The sequence below is a fragment of the Camelus bactrianus genome, chromosome 2, assembly GCF_048773025.1.
Source record: "Camelus bactrianus isolate YW-2024 breed Bactrian camel chromosome 2, ASM4877302v1, whole genome shotgun sequence".
In the NCBI taxonomy this organism is placed as follows: Eukaryota; Metazoa; Chordata; class Mammalia; order Artiodactyla; family Camelidae; genus Camelus; species Camelus bactrianus.
In genome coordinates, this window is record NC_133540.1 from 15,798,082 (window position 1) to 15,813,540 (window position 15,459).

General features: G+C 41.1%; 1 protein-coding gene across 2 annotated transcripts in view; it reads left to right on the forward strand.

Moving 5' to 3' along the window:
• The window catches only part of LOC141579566 (uncharacterized), a 145,890-nt gene extending 140,841 nt beyond the window's left edge, over positions 1–5,049 (forward strand). For both annotated transcript variants that reach the window (XM_074376182.1, XM_074376190.1), the window contains 4 exons: positions 567–808; positions 1,292–1,475; positions 3,290–3,383; positions 4,652–5,049. The gene's annotated coding sequence lies outside the window, so the exon portion shown is untranslated. The remainder of the gene's footprint in view (positions 1–566; positions 809–1,291; positions 1,476–3,289; positions 3,384–4,651) is intronic.
• The last annotated feature ends 10,410 nt before the right edge of the window (positions 5,050–15,459 follow it).

Below are 15,459 nucleotides of genomic sequence, written 5' to 3' on the forward strand. Positions count from 1 at the left end.
ACTACTACATTTCCTCTCCTGGAGACGTTAGAAGGAAAACACTGATCAATAGAGGATGATTGTAATGGATTAATTATGATACTGATGACATGGGCTGTGAACACTAACCCTGCACTCAGTGTAGACTAAGCCTTTTATGTACACACTTCATTAGGTCTCCACACCCCTGCAACGTGGCATTAAGCACTCATACAAACATGAAACCAGTGACTATAAAACAGTCACAAGCCTTCCTCTCCAGCATGAGGTAGCAAAACCAGCAAGGATTTTCAATGACAAAAGCCAAAATCATATATTTTTGGGAAAGAAAGCAAATGAAACACTGAAGAACAATTAACCAAAAGAGCAGATGGAATGGAAAATTTTATTGAAGAAAGCAATGATTGATTCAATTAAAACAGCTAATGTCCCTGGTATAATTGAACCATCAATCCAAATTTTTGGAAAAGTGGGTTGTGAAATTACTGTCTCATTTAATGTTGGAATTCCTATTTGGACCAATTTGATATGCATCACTGGTGTGAGGTTAGATATTTAGGTAATTAACAATATTCCTATTTTTTAAGTTAACAGGAAACATAACACAGGACTCCAGATTTAGGGAGAGAATGCAAACAACTACTATCATACTCCATCCAGTAAGGACACGTGTCCCTGCGTCACCAAAGCAATGAGAATTTGCAGAAAGAAAACACAGTTCTCCAATTGTGACAAATACGAGACAGCCATAAATTACGAGAACTAGCAACTGTTTAAATGCCATGGGCAAATTTTTTTTATCATCTTGAAAACATCACTGATGTTCTAGGTAAGAAAAAGAATTGTTTTACTAAGAAATCCAACTGACACAGGGGTTTTTCCAAGTGAGAAGGTGATTCTAAAAAGTGCAGTAAAATGAGTAAAGATGATCTGCGCAGTGACGGAGATGGTCTAGACTAACCAGCATCAAGATTCCTGGTTTTACACTTGCACTCTGCTCGTCATCTATGACGCAAGAACTCATGAAATGATTTTTTTTTCTTTAGGGAAAAAAACATTAATAAAATCTAACTATAAGATGTGGTATGTAAAGTGGTAATGAAGTTTTCTAACCTTATGATGCAGCCAGTGTAATGTAGCACTTATTCGGGCACTAGAATTTTTTAATTCATGATTTCTTTTATACCCTATTTCTATCCTAAAGGAGACACTTAAAGTTTTCTACTTTATTCAACGTATCTTGTGAGGGTTGTGATATACACTGGTATGGCAGTTTTAAGAGATTCAAAATCGCCTCTGTTGTTGTGGTCAGGAAAGGCAAGGCTCCCTCACAGCTGCGACGGAGAAGGAATCCCCGGAGTCAGCCTCCGGGCAGCTTCCGAACCGCATCTGCTTGCACTTGGCACAGGACACCATAAGCAAGTGTAACTCTGACAAGAAGATTTCCCCGGGGACCTGGGAGGTGCTCATTGTGAAGCCACTTGTTTCCCAGTTAGGTAAGTGTTGGAAAAATAGTTTATTAGAAGTGACTCCCTTTGTATGTGCCTTTTGTCCTGAGAGGTCAATAATTAGCATAGAATATATAATACCCCATAATATAAGAATTTGGGTATCCCATCTTTCCATCTACCTGTCTATTTGTTTATCATACTTATAGTTAGGTTACATTTTCTATGACGTTCACTTCCGGGCACCAGAAAATAAAGGTTACAAAATATTTATTATAAATAGGGGGGACTGGTTCTAAGGGTTAAAAACCACTTCTGCTAACAATAAAAACCATATAATAATTTTAATCTCAGTTGCATCAGACCTTCCAGAATTAATCCCTCAATTTCACTTTTAAAACAGTAATGGAATCTCGGTTCTTCCAAGACTCGGGCCTGATCACCACCCATCCAGACATCTATCTGTGGGTCCCTACTTGTCCTCGAGGACACCGAACACACCATACGGGGTGAACTTTCTTCACTGTCCCTACTGTAGGGGAAACCTGGATGTCCCAGTTACTGTCCAGGATTCACACCTACCTGCAAAAATCAAAGTCATGTGACTGAAACGGGAAAACACAGGTGGTGTGATAGGGCTGAAAGCTCACCAAAAACAGGTTTGGGGGCCTAACCCAAGCCCTCAGGCTCCTAACATGAGAAGGACAGGGAGTCCCAATTAGCCACGAGACTGGGGGGCTTCATTACTCCATGAAAAAAGGATTTGTGCCAGTGCCACCTTTAGACAGGGAACCCCAGAACCCAGACTTGGAAGCATCCTGTCCCCTCCCCTCTGAACAAATATTCTCTCAAGACAGGTAGTGAGAGATGGGAGCCCCGGTGAGCTCTGGAATAAGATGCAATCTGAAAGACTGCTGGTAACAAATGGTGTGGAGCTCGGGCAGCCCCCAGGGCCACCAAACATTCTTGTACCACTGATGCCCACACTTCCATCCACAACAGTTTCTTCAGGACACTTACGCACAATAACCATCACACAAAAATGGTTGCTTAGACATGTTTTAAGAGAAATAACATTATGAGAATGCCAAATTCATGACAAGTCAGAGTAAAGACCCCAGAGTATTTACTGAATGAGATCTCACGTGTGCTCCGCATGAGCTTTAAACCCTTAGGACACAGTCATGGAACAGTAGGCATTTTCTTTCTTTCCTCCAAGTTGGCTTTGCTGGAGAACTCCATAGACACAGGAAGACTCTGGATCCCACCTCTACGACTTACACAAAGGGCTCAACATATAGAGAAGTATCAGCGCTGGTGCAGCCGGCTCCAATGTGCGCACTCCCGTGCCCAGCTCCCCGAGGAGCAGAGCGCCCCCCACGGGCACTGCAGTGCCTGCGAGAATCAGGTGTCTGATGAGTGAGCCTGGGGCGGGCAAGACAGGAAGCAAGCCCAACTCCCTCACGCTCTGCAGGTGATCTCTGTGTCATCTTGAATAAATAAATTCAGCATTAAAGATGTTTGACCAGAGGGTAAAAGTTAAGGCCTCCCCAAATCTCCTCGCATTCCTTTAGTGGGAGTCCTGTTAGAACACATGGTGACAAGAGACGCTGGCTTTACATGCGCACGTTGCCCTCAGGGCTGCAGTGGAGGCCACGGTGCTGCCTCTGCCCCACCTCCTGCCTTCGTCCCGCAGACCTCCCAGGGGCCGCTGACTCGTTTCTCTGACTTTATCTCCTTGGTTGTGCTGCTCTTCCAGCTTTTAAGAGCTCATAAAAACCTCACCAGAAAATCTTTAACAATGAATGCAAATCAAATGAAATCAACAACAGAAACACAATGCCTTCATCATTACATTTTAGGATGAAATTCTTGAAGACGACTCCCTGAAATGAAGGGATGGATGGAGGAGGAAAGAAAAGAAGACAAGCATCTTTGGCCCATAAAAAATGAGAGGTAACCAGATGGTGGCTAGTTTTCATTGCACCTCTCTGCCAGCCTCAATTTCACATGCCCCTCCCAACTCAGCTCATCGGAACTCCACTGAAGGAGACGGCTTTGCAAATTTATTGGTAGCCAAAGAAATCGCTTGAGAAATAGTCTCCCAAACTCAGCGAGAACACTGAAAGCTGACAAGTGCCAGAATCAGAATACTAAAACACACAGATTCAAGCTCCGACACCCTCTCTGGTTGGTGTACTTACAGTGGGGGTGTGGCCGTGCAATTTGTCAGCATCCAACATATAAAAATGAAAGGGACACCAGTTTTCAACATCACAGTCCCTCTGAAACAACTGGTAGTCAATTAGCGTTTGTCGGCAGCAAAAGTCGATTTTCTCCCCTGCACGTGGAGGTGAACACACAGAAGAGACTGATGATCCCCGCTGCGAGTGTAGCTAAGTGTGTCTAAGCAAACGGGCTCCATCAGCCTTCTGATGAACAGGGGAGTGTGTGAGACGAGGGGCTCTGCAGACTGATGGCGAGGCAAAGAGGGCACTTCCTTATATTGGGGAGAAAATCACGGAAGCAGCACTCGCTGGAAATAAATTCTAATTAAAATTTCAGTTGCGCTTCCTGCAGCGTAACCCACGCCAATAGATGAGGCTCCCTCCGTGCTGTCCAGTCATGTGAGCCAGGCTCATTACTGTACCTGTGTGTTTGGTTTAGCAAGTGAATCATGTCTGTTTCTGGAAATTATATGAGGGTGGAAAACCTTCCAAACATGTTCATTTATTTGCTGTGTAATTTGTTTAATCCTCTTGAGAGCATTTACAATGACAACCTTCTTAATTAACCATCTTTGCCCGAGAGGCCTTCCCAGGCACATGAGCCGAAATCTAGGACAACCCAGAAGCAAAATCAAAACCGTTAATAAATAATAATATGTCATAGCACTAACCACCAAAATTATATATATTTAAAAAAAAGCAAGGGCTTTATGCTGTCCAGGGTTTGAAACATTTATTTAACGTGTCAATTGTTACAAGAATAAACTTTTCTAAATGTAAAACCTCCTCAGAAAGCTTAAACTACTATTCAAGAAAAATATCACAGATAATTTCTGAAAAGTATTTAAAGGAAAATCATTTTTAACTGAATCATATTCTAGGCACACAGAATAAATTCTCTTTAGAGAACTCCTAATTTTTTTTTAATAAATGACCTATAAAAATACAACCAGCATTAATCAGTAAATCTTCATTCCTTATTTTTAAAATTTTTAGGGCATGCTATTTTTTTTAAATCAAATGAGGAGGTATTTGCAAGCCAATGGACAACGGAATTACCTAAGAAGACAGTATAAAGCAGCAAGAGCAACAAGCAATTTTGCAAGCATTCTGCCTGAGAGTCACTCGTACCATCTCATTTTGACCTAGCCACTTGGAAGTGAGCTCCATCAGCCCATTTAACACATGAAGAAACTGAGGCTCTGGGTGGTCATGTTTCCAGTACTTAGGGGAGCCAGTATCCAAACCCGGATCACTGTCTATAGAGCCTGTGCCTTTACCAGATCACACTTACATTTCTCACACTTCAAATGCACTCAGTCCCCGAGGTAACACACCTTCCTTGTGTTTCTAAGAGTTTTAGGAAGTACTGAAATACAAAGACTTATCAGACATTTGTGTGGGCTAATTTTTTATTTTCTGATTTTCCTGAATCAGTTCAGGCTGAATTCATACTACTTATGAGGAGAAGTCCTGAGGCAGAGGAGAGAGGGGAAGATAATCCAGACATAAACAATTTCAAGAGATCCACTTCATCAAGGAAGCAAAGTATTAAATAAACAACTTCAACAACACGCTTGTCAATAAACCTTGGTGTCTCTGTCTCAGGCTGGAGGGTAAGCCATCCAGCCCATCTGCCTTCCAGCCACATACCCTGGATGATTTTGGTTCCCTCACCTGTGACACTTGTGTTCTCCAGGGAATCTTTGTAGAGATTAAATGATAAAACTATATGCATAGGGGATACTTATTTGTTAGGCAGTAGGCACTAAACAAATAATAAAATTATTTTATTTCATGAAAATGGGAGGTAGGTCTCCCAATTAAACATTCCTGACAGAATCCCAACAAACACTTTAATTTATCTGCCAGAAATTGTAAAATAACATTTCTTTTTAAAGGCTGTATCCATTCTCCCTACTTTTTACCAATCCTGGCTGTTATCCTGAAAATCTATTCCCAGAACTTGGCATCCATCTCCCATATTTAAATCATTTAAGTTTGAAATTTTGATGAAGCTTGGGCACATAAAGATTCACACCATAATTCACAGAATAAACAAAGACCACAGGAACAGGGCCACTTCCAGACCCCATGTGCTCAGGACAGGCTCCAAACTTCATAAAATCAGATGCATGCTGTTTGAAGAGAAAGAAAATTGAATGTGATCAAGGAGGCTGACATAGAGCACTGGCTGGCTCAAGAGACGACTCCTTCAACCCCTCGTCTGACTTAAGTCATCTAACAGTTATCAGGTGATCTCTAACTAAAAGTAAATCAGGGGTAGGGTTGAAAAGTAAATTTTTTCCTACAATATATACGTATTGTCAACTAAAAATTGGCACGTGCCGTCTGCCTCTGATTTGATTAAGTTATGAGCCACTGCAGCTGCTGACCTTCAACACCCTCTGAAAGTAGATCTGTGTGGAGATCAGGAATGGGGCGCTCTGTGCTCTGGGAAAATGGGCAGAAAACCTTCAGATAGACATTTTCAGGAAACTTTAAGAGCCCAAGTTCTTGCATTTCCTCCTATCTAGAAAAGCACTAAAATCATTAACAGAGACACCTGTTCCTCGACTAGCAGCAGCCTCTGACCTAATGTATAGTTGACGGCACGTCCCACTTCAATGAAATCTCATATTATGCTGAGCTCCCCCTCATCTTCAGAGCAGTTCCTCCGAGCTCTCTGAGATGCTGTCACCTGGGTTCTGGTCCTCATTTTGCCCCAGATAAAACTTAACCCAGAACTCTCACATTGTGTGGTTTATTGACAGTACCACAAAAATTAAGCTTACATACTTGAACTCATAGTAAACATTCAGTATCAAACATTTCTTGACTTAAATTACTTTTTAAAAGTAAATAATTATTCCATTTCTTAAATATAGCATCTTTAAATATAAATTAACAGATATTTGTGAACCTTCGAAAAATATATTCTGGAAAAATTTTTAGCTAATTAATAAAAAAGCTATTGTGTGGAGTTTTAGAAATTCAGAAGTGGAAAAGAATAGTATTGTAACTCAAGTTCTTGTTTTAATTGCAGAGATCCTGAGGCCTCAAAAGACATATAAAGTTTCCTGATTTTATACACTGTCCTTTAACAGAAAACCTAGAACTAAGACCCTGGTCTTTGAGAAACCAAGGCTTGCTCGGCTGGTGCAGGGCTGAAATTTATGAAAATGGGTCATGAGAAAGAACCAGAATGCTGGGGCCTGGGCAAGGCAGCGGAAGGAAGGAGGGTCTCACCTGGTCGTGGGTGAGAAATAGGCTCCCGCACTGCTGGTGTGATGGGCATCCCTCAAGGGCCTTAAAACTACTATTTAGCACACCTGCCACCGAAATGCACACATGCTGTTTAACTAGAAGGCTGACCAGGAGGCTTTCTCAGTTACACAAGTAGCTATTTTCATGTTAACTCTACAACTACAGGAAGAGAAAGAATAGAAAGCTGATATTAATTACTAATAATTTACACCAAGTACCAAGGAATTTCCAGGAGAAATATAAAGAATTGTTGGAAGTTTCATTATGTGAACTTACTGCCAATTCAGTTGTCTTAAAAATTGTTGTGTAAAATATATTGTCTTTTGCGGTTCCAAATCACATTTGAAAGAATAATGTTTCTTAAGGGTGTTTCTGGAATTTTCTTCTATTTCCTAACACCAAATCTCAGAGCTTTAAAGAAATGGAGGGTTGGAATTTCGTCGACTCTTTTCTAGGCAAATTATTGTTCCTGCAAAGAACAAGGGGGTAATCACACAGAAAAGCATTTGAGCATCAGGCTGCTTACATTTCCTCCAGAAGTCTTGGAAAATAACGTGGAAATGAACAGCAGGACAGCAACCTGGCGGGAGGGTCACTGGCTAGAAGGTGAGAACAAATGTGTTCTCCAACGTGCTCTGGTCGCCACTAGTTTAAATGAACCGAGCAATTGTTCCAGCATACACGCACCTCTACGTGAAAATCTCAACCGTTACCAACTGCTCAGTGCAGCCCGAAGCAATGGACGGACTGCAGAGGCCCCCGGCGGCTCATCGTGGTGTCTTACACCATGTGCAGGATGATCGGTTCCTTCCCGCCCACTCCCTCCACTCCTCTCAAGGGAGATGGCTGGTCCTGAGTTGAGCTTACCTCATAGAAAGCTGTCTCTCAGCCCTCTGTCTAAAGCAAAATAAAAGCAGGAAAGCAACAAGGGACTTTACAGAACCATCCCAAAAGGGAACTGAAGCACCTTTCTTCCCTCCTTTCTGCTCCTGGAATGTGGACCTGATGGTTGACCCTCAGGCAGCCACTTTGAGCCATCAGGTTGATGGGCTGAAGATAACAGGCATCTTGTTCTCTGACCCAGGGGCCATCATGCAAACCAGCCCTGGGCTACCGATTGCTTGACTTCTTTATGTAAGAGGGAAATACAATTTTAGCATGTTTAAGCCACTGCTGTTATCTGGGGAACTAGGTGTTGTACATTGCCATGGTAAGACCTAATAATAAAGTTCAATATTCACCAAAAACTATTTACCAAATAGTTAATAAATTATAAAGAGATCTTGATTTTTGTTTTAATGCTATGAAATGTAAATCAAGTTTCAGCATATGCCAATAAAACAAGACACTGCGGAGATGAAGCAAAACAGAGTTTGTAGAACAGAGACCCAAAGCATCCTCCTCTCCAAGGCACAGGAGTTCAGCCGTGACTATACATGCCAAGGCTGGAGTCACATGGGCTCCCTGTTATCCATGTCTTGGGTTGTCTTTTGTTTCCAGCCTTGGGAAAAATGGATAAGACTGCTGGTCAAATCATTTCAGGAGCAGCTTCCATCGTGTAGAACCCATGTCTCTTCCTTTCCTCTGCCTCCTGGAATTTTCTGACACAATTAATCAGTCCAGCCTTCTAAATTGAGCAAATGGAGCTCAACCAATCTGCTTTTAGACAGAGCTAAAAATAGACATTAAAAAGCATAACTAGGAAATCTTACCTTCCAGAGGTCATTGCACAGATGAAATAGGAGAATATCTGTGAATCACTCTGTAAACACTAAGTACAATACAAACAATATTAGTACTGATTCTATGTTACACTCATCAATAAAGGAACACAGAACCCTTTCTTACCAGAAGGAAAAGTGCTTTGTAATTTTCTGTCACTTTAATTCTTCAAAAGTTTCTATAAATTGATGTCCTTAAAAAAATCAGAATTTGGGAGTAATTTTAATTCCTTCATCTCCCCTGGTTTAACACATATCAAGAATGTTACCATTTCTAGATTTTTATTTAGGAAAGCCTTTGGTATTCATGAGGCACAGAGCACGGCAAATTGTCAGTATCACTCAGGATAGGAAAAGCATTTTTGATACCCGAACTTGAAGACATGAAGAAGATGCCTGACATGTCCCACTGACCTTTCAAGCTATTCTTTTTCAAACACTTGCTTCTTCTTGGTCCAGAACAGACACGCATTTGTTGATGTGAGTCTCTTTAAGTGAAAATGTCAACCCATCATTACCACTTTAGAGACTGAAATCTTACCCTCCTCATCCATATGGACATAGCATTCTTACTGATTCCTAACATGAAAAATGACCATCGATGACATCTCAGGAAGCTCCAATGCAGAGGTTCTCTGCTGCAGTGAGGAGGAAAGAGCCGTGTGCTTCAAGACTCACTTCCTGTCTGTAGCTCACTTGGCAAGACGCTACAACTTGTCTAAGCTAAAGCTTAAAAGTGGAGAATACAGACAACATCCATGGCAAAGGGCAATCGGAGGCTAATTCCTTGGCCCCAATTCATCGCTTCTCAAGAGCCTTGGGCAATACCTAGAGAAAGGCAGCAACATTGTACCCAATTCATCAAAACCTGCACCTCCTACTAGTTGACAGTAAAGCAAGTGTCATCTGGCTCAACAGATCTCCCTGTGTCTCTACAGTGTATGGCTACATTTTCTTTATTTTCTCGGTTGGGGGACATTCCATTTCTGAAAATCCCCCTCCCTGCAGTAGAAGTTCTTAGTTTCCCAATCACAATGCAGGATTGAAGGGGGGATAAAAGATCTGACAAAACATAAATCACTATTTATTCCTTGATATATGTTTGGCACATGGACTAAAATTCTTTGGGTCACTTGGACATCAAGATCATACCTAATTTACACAATTGTCAACTGTCATTTTACAACCAGCTCCTGAAACAGTCACGTGGTCACTAGTTTTTTTTTTTTTCTTACCTTGACCCATGGATTTGATGATTTCTAAACAGACACAATAGATTTTTGAAAAGAAATCTGGTTCACCTTTTGCTTTTAAACCTAATTTGTGTACCTGACCCTGACTTCACTCTAACATTCACAAAAAGCTATCCAAAGACACCCCCTTTTGACATCATATCTAGATGTCTTGAATACACTGCTGAGCTGAATCTTCCAGATCATTAAAATATATATGCACATTATGCTGTGGTCCTCTTCAATTTGTGGTGTTTTCAGTAATCATTACCTCTTTGAATACTTTATTACACATTTGGCATTTCTTTATCCAATTCATTTACATTAGTATATAAGATTTCAAAGGAACTCGTTTCTCAAAATGATGATATTTAACATCTATGGCCTTTTCTTAATCAAGTAAATCTATAAGGCTGTCAAGGGCAGCAGTGAACTTTGTGTGTGGTGATTGCTGCTTCAGAGTCTCCGGTGCCGCCACAAGATCTTGCAGGTGTTTACGCATCCTTGTGAATGTCAACACATCAATCTATTAGGAGCTGAATTTAAACTACATGGATGCTAATTTTTCTTTTTAAAAACAATAAACTCAATTTCCCTTACTCATTCTTTATTGTTTCTTATACTGAGTCTCACCACTTTTCCTAATATATATGTTTGGTGGGGAGGGGGGCACAGCCCTGAATGCCTGCAGACAGCACCAACTCTATAAGATTAACCAGAGGTGGCCGTGGATGTTGTGTGACTTCAGCCACTGAGCACGAGCACCTGCTGTCCCTCCAACTGTTCTGCCTCCATTGCTGACAGCCCTGAAGGTCACTGCCTCTTGTAAAATTCTACAACATTACAGTTCATATATTTTTAAAAGGTATCAATTTGTGAAAGTCGTCTGTGTAAAATGGGGGGTACTTGCCTTTGCTCATTTCAGGCTAAACTAAGTCCAGTAGGACACACACACACACACACACTCAGTTCTGGGTGTCCCCAAAGAAAATTTTAAAAGGTTTCGGGACATTGGTGGCACTCAAACCTTTGGAATTTTGAGCTCTATGAAAGTATCACTTATTCAGAAATTAAGCATTATAATTCTAGGCCAAGAGAATCAGAATCCCCCACAAGTTACTTACCAGAATTTTTTTAAAGAAACTATCTTCCCTAAAATCCAATGATAAATCAAATATCCATGGAAAGAATATAGATCAGTAATATCAAGCAACAATTTCTACACTAATGCTGATTAGCCATCAGCCCAAACCAAAGGACATAGAAATAAGACACCTAGAGATAAAGAGATGGAAGAGAGGTATTAAAAAGCAAGAATATAAAAGAAGTAATGGCCCTATGGAAACCTGCTCATTTTTTTTGAAATAATTACTTGGTTAAAGGAACTCAATCTTGAGAATTTGAAATGCAACAAGGGGAAATCTAGCAGGGAAAAGAAGCAGAAGCAGGTCTCAGTTTTCTCGAGGATGATCCTAAATGAAAAAAATTTCCTTGGCTTCCACAATACACAACCTGCATTGATGTCTAAGCAGAAGAGTGAGGAGGAGAGAAAACCGAAAGTGTGTGGAAGCCATCCTTCACCAACACTACTGGAAACACAGAATTGTGGTGTTGGGGCACTGCCCGACCGATATATATAACAGCAGGAATAAGCTCTAACTAGGTTTCTGAGCGAAAAATGCTTTTAGCTTTAAATCTACTCAAGTAAACATGCAGAGAAATCATGGTAAGTGCTTGAGATTTAGCCTTGCTGTTTAGGTGAGATAAAGGTATTCTTCTACACTTGTTCCATTTTTGAAACATATGTGAGTGGAAGCCTACCTTCACTTAGGTTTTTGAGAACCCAGAGTTTCTGGCTTCGGGGGATTACGGTACTTACATATATAAGGGGAGGCACAAGCTCCAGTTGGCTTTTCCATTCCAAAGAGCTTTCACTTGAAACCGGCTTTCAGAATCATGCTGAGAAATCAGAGTTAGTGTTTCTATATGTCACTCCACCTTTTATGCTGTATGAAAGAACTCCACACCACATGCTCTATTTTTAGATATGTATGAGTTTCGAAGCCATCCTTCAACTAGCTAATTGGGACCCCACAGTTTTTGGGATAGGGAAACTACGCTACATACATATCTATAGTACCAAAACGGTTTTACACTGCAAACCGCGATTACTTGCAACCGGCTCTGAAAAACATACTGAGAAATCAGAGTAAGTGTTTCTGTATGTCACTTAACCTTCAATGCTGGATGAAAGAACGCCTCTCCACAAGATCACTTCTGACATTTGAATTTGTGTTGGAGACGTCCTTCTCCTAGCATGTTGGACACCCAGAGTTTCTGGTCTAGGGGAACTACGCTACTTACATATCTAACCGGAGGCACTCGCTCCAACGTGGTTTTCCTAAGCAAACCACTTTTACTTTGAAACCAGCGTTAGTAAACAAGCTGAGAAATCAGAGAATGTGTTTCTACATGTCACTCTGCCTATTATGATGGATGAAAGAACGCCACTCCACATGCTATATTTTCAAATCTGTACATGTATGGAAGCCGTCTTTCACCTAACTTGTTGGGAACCATAGTTTCAGGACTAGGGGAACTACGCTGCTTTCTTATATTTGGGGACGTCCTAGCACCAACTCACATTTCCACTGCAAAACGTTTTTACTTGAAACGGATTTCAGAAACATGCTAAGAAATCAGAGTGAGTGTTTCAGTATGTCACTTAACCCTCAATGGTGGAAGAAGGAACGCCTCCCAACATGCTCACTTCTGACATCTAAGTGTGAGTTGGAGCCATTCTTCACATTACTTCTTCGAGAACAAGGGTTTCTGGTCTAGGGGAACTACGCTGCTTACATATCTAAGCAGAGGCTCTCGCTCCAAAGCGGTTTTCCACAGCAAACCACTCTTCCTTAGAAACTGGCATTAGGAAACATGTTGAGAATTCAGAATAAGTATTTCTGTATGTCACTTAACCTTCAATGCTGGATGAAAGAACGCCTCTCCACAAGATCACTTCTGACATTTGAATTTGTGTTGGAGACGTCCTTCTCCTAACATGTTGGAAAACCAGAGTTTCTGGAATACGGGAACTACCCAATTTACATATCAAAGCAGAGGAACACGATTCAAAACAGTTTACCAAAGCAAAGTAATTTTTTTGAAACCATCATTTCACAGTAAACATAAAAGGCAGAGTGAGATGTACAAACAAGTTCTCTGATTTCTCAGTATGTTTCTTAAACCCGGTTTCAAGTAAAAGCGGTTTGCAGTGAAAAACTGAGTTCTTGCTAGTACATCCCCATATATATGAAAGCAGCGAAGTTTACATTGGACTGAAAATCTGGGTTTCCAACAAGCTAGGTGAAATGCGGGTTCCACACTCCTACATTCCTGAAAATTGAGCATGTGGAGAGGCGTTCCTTCAGCATAAAAGGCAGAGGGACTTCTAGACACACATTCTCTGATTTCTGACCGTGTTTTTACGCCGGTTTCAATGTAAAAGTGGTTTGATCTGGAAAACGAAGTTGGAGCGAGAGCCCCCCTTACATATGTAAGTAGCATAGTTCCTCTATACAAGAAACTCAGGGGTTCCAACAAGTTAGGTGAAGGACGGCTCCACTAGAAATTCAGATGTCAAAAGTGAGCTTGTGGAGAGGCTTCTTTCATCAAGCCTTGAAGTTTAAGTTACATACAGAAACAAGTACTCTGATTTCTCAGCATGTTTCTCAAAGCCGTTTTCAAGTAAAAGCTGTTTGCAGTGAAAAAATCTAGTTCGTGCTAGTACATCCCCATATATTGGAAAGCAGCGTAGTTTACCTTGGACTGAAACACTGGGTTTCCAAAAAGCTAGGTGAAGAACGGCTTTCACACTCATACAGATCTGATAATTGTTTATGTTGAGAGGCGTTCCTTCATGCAGCATTAAAGGCAGAGGTATTCTAGACACAAATTCTCTGTATTTCTAAACATGTTTCCTAACGCCTTTTTCAATGTAAATCCAGTTTGCTGTGGAAAACCGCGTTGGAGCGAGTGCCTCCCCTTAGTTATGTAAGTGGCGTAGTTCCCCTATAACAGAAAATCTGGGTTTCCAACAAGTTAGCTGAAGGACGGCTCCAACACAAACTCAGATGTGAGAAGTGAGCTTGTGGGGAGGCGTTCTTTCATCCAGCATTGAAGGTTAAGTGACAGAAATAATTACTCTGATTTCTCAGCATATTTCTCAAAGTCGGTTTGAAATAAAAGTGGTTTACAGTGATAAACCTTGTTGGTGCCAGTACGTCCCCATATATATGAAAGCAGCGTAGTTTACCTTGGACTGAAACTCTGGGTTTCCAACAAGCTAGTTGAAGTACGGCTTCCATACTCATACATTTCTGAAAACTGAGCATGTTGAGAGGCGTTCCTTCATGCAGCATAAAAGGCAGAGATAGTCTACACACACAATCTTTGATGTCTCACCATGTTTCCTAACACCGTTTTCAATGTAAAAGCGGTTTGCTGTGGAAAACCGCTTTAGAGCGAGTGCATACCCTTCCATATGTAAGAAGCGTAGTTCCCCTATACAAGAAACTTTGGGTTTCCAACTAGTTAGGTGAAGGACGGCTCCAACACAAATACAGATGTCAGAAGTGATCTTGTGAAGAGGCGTTCTTTTATCCAGCATTAAAGGTTACGTGACATACATAAACATTTACTCTGATTTCTCAGCATGCTTCTCAAGGCCGGTTTCAACTAAAAGCCGTTTGCTGTGTAAAACCGAGTTCGTGCTTGTTCGTCCCTATATATATGAAAGCAGCTTAGTTTACCTTAACTGTAACTCAGGATTTCCAACAACCTAGGTGAAGTACGGCTTCCAAAATCATACAGCTCTGAAAATTGAGCATGTGGAGAGACGTTCTTTCATGCAGCATAAAATGCAGAGGTATTCTTCACACACACTCTCTGATATCTCAGCAGGTTTCCTACCGCCGTTTTCAATGTAAAACCGGTTTGCTGTGGAAAACCAAGTTGGAGCAAGTGCCTCCCCTTAGATATGTAAGCAGCTTAATTCCTCTATACCACAAACTCTGCGTTTCCAACAAGTTAGTTGAAGAATGGCTCCAAGACACATTCAGATATCCGAAGTGAGCTTGTGGAGTGGCGTTCCTTCATCCAGCATTGAAGGTTAAGGGACATACAGAAAGAAATACTCTGATTTCTATGCATGTTTCTCATAGCCGGTTTCAAGTAAAGGCGGTTTGCACTGTAAAATCGAGTTCGTACTAGTACGTCCATATATATATGGAAGGAGCGTAGTTTACCTTGGACTGGAACTCTGGGTTTCCAACAAGCTGGGTGAAATACGGCTTCCACACTCATACAGTTATGAAAATTGAGCATGTTGAGAGGAGTTCCTTCATGCAGCATAAAACGCAGAGGTATTATAGACACACATTTTCTAAAATTTCAGCAAGTTTCCTAATGCCGTTTTCAATGTAAAAGCGATTTAGTGTGGAAAACCACGTTGGAGCGAGTGCCTCCCCTTAAATATGTAAGTAGCGTAGTTCCCCTATACCAGAAACTCTGGTTTTCCAACAAG